Source organism: Ambystoma mexicanum, chromosome 4p (genome assembly GCF_040938575.1).
Source record: "Ambystoma mexicanum isolate Mex_15411 chromosome 4p, UKY_AmexF1_1, whole genome shotgun sequence".
In the NCBI taxonomy this organism is placed as follows: Eukaryota; Metazoa; Chordata; class Amphibia; order Caudata; family Ambystomatidae; genus Ambystoma; species Ambystoma mexicanum.
In genome coordinates this window covers 423,002,742-423,014,951 of record NC_090927.1, presented here as the reverse complement: position 1 = coordinate 423,014,951, position 12,210 = coordinate 423,002,742, and positions in this window count along the sequence as shown.

The window sequence follows — 12,210 nt, the reverse complement described above, 5'->3', positions numbered from 1 at the left end:
ACGGAATATGCTAAACTGATAAATTCGCCACTTCACTCATTATATGAAAAACGGTGTCAAGCTCAAATGCATACTTCAGTCTTAACAATCACTAAATTAAAGGATAAAATGAATGCTTTGCTTACTGAGGTAGGCTCTTCTAAAGAAGAACATGTCATAGATCCTTCAACTGTGGGAAAAAAAAAACTACTTCAATACGATTGGGCAAAAACCATTGACAAATTGGCCAAATACACCCTTTATAAGGAATATCTCAGGCTCATTAACAAAAGGGAGGAGGTGTCCAAATATGTACTCATCTTTCCATGTCCCCAAAATTGGATTTTATGTCTCCGCTTTTGATTGAAAAAAAACAGTTACCAACATTGGAAAGAGTGAGTTGGTGGAAGGACCCGGAGAGGAACATGAGTTGTTGGTTTTGTGAAATAGTAAAAATTAGAGAAACCACGAAACGTGTGGTGATGGGTTGTTCGGCCCAGAAGGAAGATAGGGGGAGACATCTATATATTATTATAGGTAATGAAGCCTGGTGGAGCAGTATGAACAGGGTTCGATTCTGGCATTATGTGGCTTCCTTTCTATAATACTGAAAAAGCTAGAAATGTTAACACTTGGCAAAGATGTATTGAAACCAAAACAGACCAAATTGGATTTAGTATTACATCATCAAATGGCTGAATTTTATTATGTAATTTTCCTTTTTTTCTATGTTTTTTTCTTTTCTTCTTTCTGCATATCTTTTATCTTTTTCTCACTTGCATTTATATTTGTGAAACGTTCTTACTGGTATTTGTATATAAGAATAAAAACACAATAAAAAAAAGAAAAAAAAAGCTTGTGAGTTGCACGACCTCAGGGGTGTAGCAAAAGGTGGTAATCTTTGCTTGCTTAGCCAGCTTAGGTTTGTGGGCACATTGCACTTCAGGCCTTAGATTGCGTGTGTCGTAATTTTCATGGACAGATGGAGCCTGTATGGATTTGTCACATTCGTACTCAGGAGTGTCTGCCATTCTCTTACTTTGAAGAGAAGCTGCCATGCTCGAACAATGACCCTAGTAAACACCACACGCCCCAAACGCTTGGCTACTAATTGTCTATCAGTTATTTCCAAAGATGACTCCCACCAGAGATCACAATCTACACTGCACTATCCAGCTGCAGTGCTAGTGTGCAGACGAAAGTAGGAAGAGCAACCAATAGGGTCGTTACTCGCAATTCGAGGTCACTACGTTGTATCAAAGTGTCCCTAGGGAGCAGAGGCGGATTTAACACTCACCAGGCAGACAAACAGCGAGTGGGCCCCTGTTGCCTGCCCCGCCCCTTTCCAGTCTCTCTCTCTTAACACTTTTGTAATGGCTCAGGCAACGTGCATGGGAAACGCTCACTTGCTCTCCCACGAAAAACACAGAACACTCTGTTTCACTAGTGCTTTCATCAAGTTAATTCCTCTTGTATATTTAACTAAAGGTGACCGCTTAGTTAAGTTCCACAATTCTTTATTGACTTATATCAACTTCATACTTTGAATACAGTCCTTGTCACTTAGCTGACCTTGTGTTGATTTTTTATAACAAAAGAGTCTTTCGATCGATTTACATTTACCTGAGTTTTGGGGTACACTTCATTTTCTCAAATACTTGAGTCGCATGCTACCATGTTACCAGCATAGAAATCAACTCCATAAGATAGCATTCTAGCTGCAGTATATGTCACAGTGCAGAAAGAATGTGCACTAGATGCCAATAAATCTATTCAACTAAATATTCAACTACTTTAGCTAGTGACGTACACTGGCGCTTTATGCTTTATATGATAAAACTCAATGTTCTAAGAAGATTTAGTGGGCAGGTACTCACACTGCTCCTGATGTACAATGCCAATACAAACCAGAGTTATAAAAAAAGACCACATTCTTGATTGGACCCGTAAATGCTTAAGCAGCCTGACATTGCATTTTGTTTTTTGTACTTCTGTGAAAGGCCAAGTCAATCACATTAATAGCTATGAACATCATGAAATACAAATAGAATAGAACAGTTTATACATGTTCACCGACTGCAAAGGTAATTGTTCTTCTGCTCACACTCTGGCAGGGTCTTCCTTTTAGACCAAGCTAATTGTCTCAGAAAAGTTTGACCTACAATGTTGAATACAGAATGCATTTTAGGATTCCAAATATAAAACAATGATGTCTAAACCACTTTGGCATCAGGTTTTGAAGAGCAAAGTGGCAAATCCTCTTGCATGAGTCGCACACACCAAGGCACACATATAGAGTATGTGCACAGTGATGGCAATGCACTGGCAGACCAGCCCACTAAGCAGATTAAACAATCTATAGTGAGAGATTTGACACACTCCGCTGGATACATACATGATATAAAATCCTGCTAGCAAGCAAGCACTGCTAAACAGAGATCATTCCTAAACATGAATACATACAGGCTATGAAGGAACACACGAATAGTAACAGTTCCCCAAAAGACTGATACTTTCACACAAACCAGAAAGGTTAACACTTCTGCTGAGCATACAGGTTTAGCTACTGCTCTCATTGGGATAGCATCGAATAGACAGATATTAATGGCAATAGCTGAGTAAAGCTGTTAGAAAGTGTATTGCTGTCACGACACTACACCAACGCATTGGTTTTTGGCATTGGCAAATGCTGTAGCGGTTTGGAGCGTGGTGGGACTACAAGTCTCATCATGCCCAGTGCAATCCGCACCAAGCCATACAATGTCTACATCATGGAACGCAACTGTCACGAAACGTGCGAGGGTGCTAAGGAATGGGAACGAAGAAGGAGAGATGCCAAACCTATATGAAGCATCAGCGCTGATGGACTATGCTATACAACCGTGAGTTACCAAGCATAGTTTCCGTGTCTTGTCTCTGCTCGGTTCCTTTTTCATCCCTATCTTGTATTCTCCCTCATCTGTGTGGTTGCTCTATTTTCCTTCTCATTGGCCCTTAAGAATAATCCTCTGTACCCCTGACCCTATCGTGCACCAGACCATTAGACTGACACATTACCTGCCTTCGGGATACTCCCCTCTACTTCTGTCCCTGCTGTGAACCAGACCATAAACCTGCCTAACGACCTGCCTTCTGACCCCCTCAGTTGTTTGTAGTGTTCTTCATTTTTTGCCTTTTCCCCTTGGATTATTGGGTTTTGGAACATTATTAGTCCAGTCCAGTCCCTTAGTTCGTCCATGTGCCGGTGTGTCAGGTCCTATTGCCTGATTTTTGCTGTGGCTCGTGCCATTGTGCTGGATTATGGCCTATGGACTCAGAGCTCAGAGAGGATTCCTAACTCCATCTAGGGTCTTGTTGTTACTTGCTTCTCTCAAGGTATGTGTGAACCTGTAAAAATGTTTGGCTTTACCCAAACGAGAGTGGACTGTAAATCTTTCCCTTTGGTTCCACAACCCGGGTGCCCTCGTCAATGGTGTTTGCTTCCTGCCGCCTTTTGGCTTACCTGGAGAGTCCAATGTGTTCCGCAAGGTTTCACCGGTGTGTCAAGCGTGGCGTGCAGGGCAATCCACACAGACATTTCCTGTGCATCTGACAATAGCTAATTGTACCACGTAACTGTAGTAAACAGTGGATTAAACATGGAGGCTAACTCAGAATATTGTACGTGGGCAAAAGTAGAATTTGAATGTAGATAAATGAATCAGATCGCTTTACGGATAACAGTTTACGAATATAGACACGTTTTAATTGTAACAAGCTCATTTAAAATAGTTGCCTGGGTAATGATAATCCCTCAATAGAAGGATGATTGCAAGGAGTCATAAAGGACTTGTTATCCTTAGGAGCTATGACAGCACAAAAGCACTCCAATCTGACAACCGTCCAGCCTTCTAAGGCAAAGCCTTACTAGACACGATATGCTGGGAATGTATTTTGCTATGCTTAAACCTGTTCAGACCAATCTCCAATGGTATTGTTGGGAGAGTTAACAACATTATTAAACAGGTCCTTCGCAAATGCATGCGTTCCACTAGGGGAAGTGGGTGGTATGTTTGCCAATGGTCATGATAAGCATACATAATTTGCAAGGTCATTCACAATGTGATGGTAAAACACCTTGTGAGATGCTGTATGGCACACCAGTGTCAGTGTACGTACCTGAGTTACATAACACCTTCAGTTTCTCACTAGATCACATCAACAGAAACTCATTGATGTTGAATTATTATTATTTATTTTTTTAGTAAAGAGAGTACCCGAAAAGCAAAGTGATGTGTACTCATAAAAATACATGCTAGAGAAGTGTTTGGCTCTCAGACAACCGTTGCAATCATCACACTTTTGGGCCAAGAGCAGCAGCCCTGCCAACCTTGCCAATGAAGAAGGGGACATGTGAATGGTCTATTGATCTCTTAAAGCTAGCCCCAAATGGTTACTCCGCTATTCCCAAAGGGGTGCTTTCTTTCTCCTTAATAATTTGGATAGGATGGAATCATAATGATGTAAAAAAGAAAAGAACCATGATCCAATTTTGGCTGTTTCATTGAAACGGAAAGAGAGATGGTACCTACGACAAAGCAGACACATGCATTTCCCATACCAACAACAATTGGTTCTGGAATGGAAAGTGACAAATAGTCTTTGGCACAATAACTCTGTTCTACTTGTTGCTGAAGAAGAGTCTCATACATTTTAGATTTGACTGAACATTGAAGCATGATTGACTTCATAGTCTAGTACATTTTCCATCACTATGCCCTTCACCCACACTACACAAGAGGACATTCCAAGGTGATTAACCTTCATCACAAGCATTACAAATGTCTGTTAAGTTTAGGACACACAGTACAGAACCGATGGTGGGCCTAACATGCAAGCTCAGGGACATATACAATCATTGATAGATCAGTCAAGTTATTTTCTGCTACTATATCAATTTCAAATGTATATAGGAACTTGTGAACAGCTCATTGTAAGACATTAACCCAGGGGGATTTCCTAAACCTAAAGAAGGCATGCAAGATGTCATGATAAGGATGCATATATCAATTTCAAATGTATATAGGAACTTGTGAACAGCTCATTGTAAGAAATTAACCCAGGGGGATTTCCTAAACCTAAAGAAGGCATGCAAAATGAGCATGATATGCAAGAGACATGCATTTCCCATACCAAGAACAATTGGTTCTGGAATGGAAAGTGACAAATAGTCTTTGGCACAATAACTCTGTTCTACTTGTTGCTGAAGAAGAGTCTCATACATTTTAGATTTGACTGAACATTGAAGCATGATTGACTTCAGAAGCAACACAGTAGTCTAGTACATTTTCCATCACTATGCCCTTCACCCACACTACACAAGAGGACATTCCAAGCTGATTAACCTTCATCACAAGAATTACAAATGTCTGTTAAGTTTAGGACACACAGTACAGAACCGATGGTGGGCCTAACATGCAAGCTCAGGACATATACAAGCATTGATAGATCAGTCAAGTTATTTTCTGCTACTATATCTTTTTTTTTTTTTTATTATTATTGTAGCTCTTTGGTTTACACAAGAAAACCTTTAGCTATTTTTACCGAACAAGGAGCAGACAACAACATAAAAGAGAAGAAAATGTCATAAAAGAGAGTGGAAAAAAAGCAAGTTCAACTATATAAAATCAAGACGAGAGTTAATTCAATCGTTAAAGAAAGCTTAAAGAACATTTTAAAAATCAAGAATAATTGAATAAAAATAACCCAAAACAACAAGAATAGCATTTTCCCAAACTTCTGTTTTACAGATATGCTAAAATATTTATAAACATTTATAAAAATGCCTGTTTCTTATTCCCTTTCTCTTACTTTTCTTTTATGTTGCTTAGTGTTTAACACCGCAAAAGTCTGCTTGATTTCTCAGGTCCTTTTCACTGTTCCAAGAGGTTCGTCTTGTCCCTCAATTTTTTCAAAGATGAACTGGATAAATTTTATGACCACAAGATTGTTTGAGATCTTATCTCCTTGCAGTAGGTATGACCAACAAAGTTCAATGTCCTTGAATCTGTATTCCTGCCAGATATGACCTAAGTACGTCTGTCGTTCACCTCTCACAGTGGGGCATTCCAGCAGCAGATGTTTCAATGATTCAACTTTTAATACATTTTTACATAATCTACAGTTCTTTGGTTCATCTCTCTCTCTTTTTCTATAATGATTGGTTATACTTGGCCAAAGATTCAAACGCAGCTTTAAGAAGCCTTGCCTCAAGAACCAATTGGGGAAAAGAGTAAGGTATTTGGGTAGTATATTCAGTTTTCGCGGGACTGCCCAGAATTCTTCATAGCCTCGATTTTTAGTGAGCTCGTCCAGTGTATCAATCCAATCTCTAGTGTACATTTTTTTTTTCACGTGATCTGGATTGTTTAAGAAGGATTCTTCCGTTTCATTTAAATTAAGAAGGATCATCTGGCATATTTTGCCCCATTCAGTCAATATTGGTTCTGACCTCTCTTCCATTGCTTTTTTTATGGCCGCAAAGCCCCCCTTTGTTGCCGGTTCTAGACATCTTCCACTCCACGATGACTTTCAGAGAGGATAGTGCCAGCTCTCTTCTAATTAATTGAATTGGGAAAGATTTTGGCAATCCCAAAATAGATCTCCAGAACTTGCCTTCTAGACGTGACCATATTTTGTTGTCCAATAAGAGTGAGGTTTCTGATCCATAGGTTAGGATTGCCACTACTTTTGCACGATAGAAGTCTATCAGTGGTTTCATGGAGAATCTACAAAATCGCGCCAGTAGAATCTTAGCTTGGCCTATTAGGTTTCCAAGTTTGTTTTTTAAGTCCTGACATCTCGGGGCTTCATATCTGTTGGTGTTGATACAAACCCCCAGGTACGTAATAGCTGTCACTTCTGTTATCTTTTTATTGGATAGATACCATTGGGGTGAGTTTATTTTTTTCTTCTTTTTGGTATTATAGAGCGTCAAGATCCTAGATTTTTCAGGATTGATGGTCATTTTGTTTTTGGCTACATATGTTTCTAATGCTTTTAGTTGATGTTGAAGTCCTATAGGAGTCTGATCGATTACAACTATGTCGTCAGCATAGATCAATCGACCAATTGCTATATTAGCAAGTTTTGCTGGAAAGGATCTTATATCTACAAAGGCTTTTTCCATATCTGAGGAATATAGTTTATATAATTCTGGAGCCAAGGGGCATCCTTGCTTAAACCCAATGGTCGTAGGAATTGTGTCCGATAACAGGCCGGCTTTATTTAGTTTCACTTTAATTGAGGTGTTCGAGTGTAATTCCTTTATGTTGTAAAGTAGAATTTCTGGGCAATTCCATTTTTTTAATTTCCTCCACAACCTCTCGCAATCAACTGCATCAAAAGCCTTTGATAAATCAACAAAAGCTATATAGAATTTCACCTCTTTGTTGGTCAGGGTTCGAGCTTTCAACAGATTTAGAATAAAGATGTTTAATGGAGTGCCTTGTCCTTTTACGAACCCAGATTGCCATTCGTCCTTACGGCCTGTTTGTGTTGCCCAATTTGTCAAAGATTTTAAAAGAATTGAGGCAAAGATTTTTCCAGCCACATCCAGAAGGGCAATTGGCCTGTAATTTTCTGGGACTGTTCTTAGGCCCTTTTTAAAGATTGGCACCACAATACTCATCTTCCACGAAGTCGGTAGTTTCCCCGAAACCAAGATATATTTAAACAGTTGGTGTAGGATTTTAGCCCATTCCGCTGGGTCCTTTTTCAGACCTTCATTAGTCAGGCCGTCTGGCCCCGGTGCTCTAGAGTTCTTTAGCTTTTTAATCATGTCTTCTAATGTCTCACTGTCTATGGTCAGCAAACTTTCATCCCATTTTGGTATAATACAATCATTTATAAGAGGTTTTAGAACTGGCTGTTGTTGTTTGTAGTATAATTCCCATTGTTTCTCTGTGACTGGATTTGTTATTATGGCATCTTGCAAAGTCTCTTTGTTATTTATTAAGGCCCACGTCTCTGCTGTATTTCTCTCACATATTGTTCTTAACATTGCCTGGGAGTCGTGGTTTAGCATTGTTTTTTTGTGCAACTTTCTCCAATTTCTAAAGGTTTGTTTTATTTCTCGTACTTTATCAGTTTTATTTACCTCATTCAAGACTTTCAGTGATTTTAGCTGTTTCCTCATAGTCTTTTTTTTATCAGCCACGGCTTGATCGAATATATGTCGATGTGACATTATTGGGTTTGTAGTGCCGGGTTTAATTCTAGTATGGAAGATTTTTAGCAGAGGAACATAATCGATGGTTTGCAGAAGTAGCTGCAGATACAAATCATTTAGGGTGGATGTCAAGTTATCGTTCAGCGCTGGTAATTTTGCTGGATTCATTTTAACTCGAGTTCTCCCAGTGTTGATTTCTATCTTGAATGGATATATTTCCTTTACGTTCTTAGGAAGAAAACTAGAACAAGTAAGTTTGATAGCATTGTGGTCACTAGCCTTGGTCGGTTGCACCTCAAGTTTTTGAATAAACATTGACATATTAGTTGAAACTGTCACGTAATCTAAGATGCCTTTGGATTTCAGCCCTCGCCACGTCGGTTTCCCTGGGATGTCGCCTAACGTGACTCCATTTAGGATTGTGCAATCTCTAGATTGTAACGTGGACCTCCAATTGACCCCTCTTTTGTGTTTGGTTGTGGCCATTTTCGGTACGTCTTCGAGTACTTTATTGTTTTCGTCCAGACAAGTGCAATTAAGGTCGCCCACCAATATTATCCATGGGTCATGCCATTTAGCTTTCAGATCATCAATTGCCTCTGCTACGTCCCTTGGAAGGGATTTGTTTCCTTTAGCTCCTGGCACCCAGTATATATTCATCAGCACAACGTGATGTGTTGATCGTCTAGGGGCGACGATGTTTCCAGGACTAAGATTTGAATATATGGAGTCAAGTTCGAAGAATGAATCACATTCCAGTTTAGTTCTTTTTTTATCGCTATCAGCAGACCCGCCATTGGTCTTCCTTTTTCTCATTTTTTTGCTGGGTTTATATTTACTGAATAGCCATCGATCAGGGGAGTTTCTCTCAATCACGTTTCCTGCAGGCATAGTACATCTGGCATTTCTTTTTCAAAATCATTTTTTGTTAGAAGGTGGTTGAATCCCCTTGTATTCCAGGAAATAAGGGACCATGTTTCCTTTTGTGTTACTTTCCGGCTCTATAGTGTCTTCATTTTTCCTGCTGCTAGGTTGGCCAACCATACCCATCTCTCCTGTTCTCCGTCTTGAGGTTGGGTAACCTGCGATTATTTCATGGCTTTTTTATGCGTATCGTACGCCTCTTGAAAGCGAGCTTTCTTTGAGATAGTTTCTTGATCCAGTACCTCTGGTTCTGTTTCTTTATTGTTTTTTTTGTCGGTTATCTCGAACCCCTTCTTTCTTATGGTCCTCTCTTCGGATAGTAATAGCTGGTGAATCACCTGGGAGCATGTGGAAACCCGAATACTATCCATATACCTTTTGTCAGGAAATTCTATCAGGGTTATATCACTAGAGCTGATTAATCTCAAGGCTGGTATATGGTGGAACAACCTTAGGACATTTGCCCGGTTTAGAATAAGACCGTCGTCTGTATGTACTAGTCTTTCCAAAAGAAGACCTCTGCCCTTTTTTTCCGGGTTTAATCTGCGTTTCGGCAGTCTCAAGGGACTAGTCCGGAAATCATCAGTTCCACTGATCTGCTCACTTTCTTCTGTGGTGTATTCCTTGAATTCCAAAATAGGTATGGGGCTGTATATATTTTGATTTTCCAGGTTTCTTGTTGGACTTTTAATTGGTATGTTTGAGCTTCCTGTCATTGTTGTCTTTAATTTTTTCTTACTTACAGTTTCGGGCTTGACTATATTATTTTCCTTTTTTGTTGTTTCAGCTTTGTTTGCATTTTCCCCAATTATCCTCTTGTCATCCAACATTGGTTTGACTCCCCTTTCTCGTTCCGTCTGTACTTGTTCATCAGTTATTCCAATTTCCTCTTCTTCTGAGTCACTATCAGTTGAGACGTTGTCATCCGAGATGGAGTAAGTGGACATATCCATTAACTCCTGATCGGAGTCATCCGTTTCTACTGCTTCATTGTTATTTAGACTCGTACTTGTTTGCGTATGGCTACCAATGTTTCGATTTACCACAGTAGTTGCTGCTTCCTTTGGTGTGCTCAGACATTTGAAAAATGATTTGCTTTTATTTGATTTACATACCCTCCACGGCGGTTGATTTTTTGTTTTTTTAAGTATCTGTAATGGTTGAGTAGATTTCGCTTTCTTATCATTCATAGCGATTTGCTCCCTTCGTTGCGACGCAGTGATACCTTCCATCTGTTTTACGTCCTTTTTATTAAAGATTTCGCATAATTTTGAATTCTGCTTATCTATTTTTGATACCTCAATATCTTTTTCGTGCTGCGAAAGGTCTAAGGTTTTTTGAGGTGTGTGTTGTCATTTTTTTGGGATCTGTTTTGCTTTCTGATCGTTGGTCGCCGTGGCTCCTCTTTGAGTTTTGTTTTCCGCAGAGATTTTTGAGGTATTTGGCACCAGTTCATTATTTTCTTTATTTTTTTCCTTTCCTTTTATTGTGTTCATTGTATCTGTAGTTGTTTCTCCTTTCCTCGGAGTTGGGATTGGACATTCGACCTGATTACTTAGCTCTTCTAAGGTCCCTTTTTCAATCGTATTTCCAGTACGTTCTTTCAAATGCTCTTCATTTGCATTTTCTTCTATTTGTGGTTGCAATTTTGCTAATTCTTTTGATTGAAAAACAGAGCAGTCCGAACCACCTAGAGAGTCTCTCCTAGGATCTTTCCATCGGTTTTCCTTCTCTTTCATAATTGGTTCTAGGATGGTGTGTAACATATCGGAGATTCTTTGCTCAACATTTTGCATATTTTTTTGGATGGCCGATATGAATCCTTCAATGAAGATTGTCTTAGAATGAACCATTGCTAGCAATGTAGTGTGGTCCTTCAGAGTATCCGTAGCATCTTCGTGTAGTTTCATGTAAGGGGCCAGGATCGCTGCCATTGTTGAAATCATCAGGAAGTCATCCTTTTCACACTTTTCTCCCCCTGTCTTAGGTTTGTTGGTCATCTCCCTCTCTTTCTGAGGTGCTTCTATCGTTGATGATAGCGTGTTCAAGTTTGAGTCTTGGTCATTATCTGTTTGAATTAACTGGTTTTTGGTTTCCCCTTTCATGGTTTGAATGGCCGTCTCTACAGTTTGTGGCTCTTTATCTATTAAGATTGAGTTTTCCAGCATAACAGCGTCAGGGATTTCGTTTGCCGTGGTGTTTTTATGAGTTGGTTTCCTTTTGGGTACATTCCCAGAAATGCCTGTCCCCCAGTTTAGTAGGGATTGTTTCCCAAAAAAATGATTATTTCTGTCTTGAGCATCCCCTGAGTATAGGGTCCTGGGTTTCCATATATTTTTTTTCTAGGTCTGTATATCTTATAAAGTCCATTCTAATTGGTTTAGGGGTTATTGTTTTACCTTTTGTTCCGTTAAAGGTTCCTTTCGCTGTTTTTGCTAAATCTTCCACCGTAGTATTGGGTTCTAACCCGGGAATAACCTCAGATAGTTGAATTAAATCCTTTGCCTTAGGAATATTTTCTTCTACTGTTTTTGATCTTATCTCTAGTACAGGTGATGGCTTCTCTGACACATCTTCCTTTGAAAGGTCAGTTTCCCTTGTAGCTTCTAAGTCATGCTCATTTTTGTCGGATGTTTCATTTGCCATAAGGGCCAGAGCTTCCTTAGACTGCTTTGCATCAGCTGAACTTTCCTGAGGCTGAGGTGATTCGTCCGTTTCAATCATATTGTCAAGTTGATGGAATATGAAATTGTTCCTGGGTGGGTTGACCCATTGCTCTCTGAGTTTAATTGTATGTCTTCCTGTAGCGGCTCCTTCCCTGTTTGATTGCCGATCTTAACCTCTATCATGAACGGACCGAGTACTGCTCCTTGATTATAATCTTTCGTTCCGTGATTCGGAGTCATGCTTTCCTTAACTAGCACTGATTTGTTATCCTTGTCTTCGGATAATATTAAATCATCTATATGGTTGTTTGGTAGAGGGTGGTCACCCAATCTAGTTGATAGCACTACTTCTGCCGTTAGGTATTTGGAGATCGTATGTGTATTAGTTTGGAACACTGATATCTAACCTTCAAATGGGGCTGTAAGTATCTT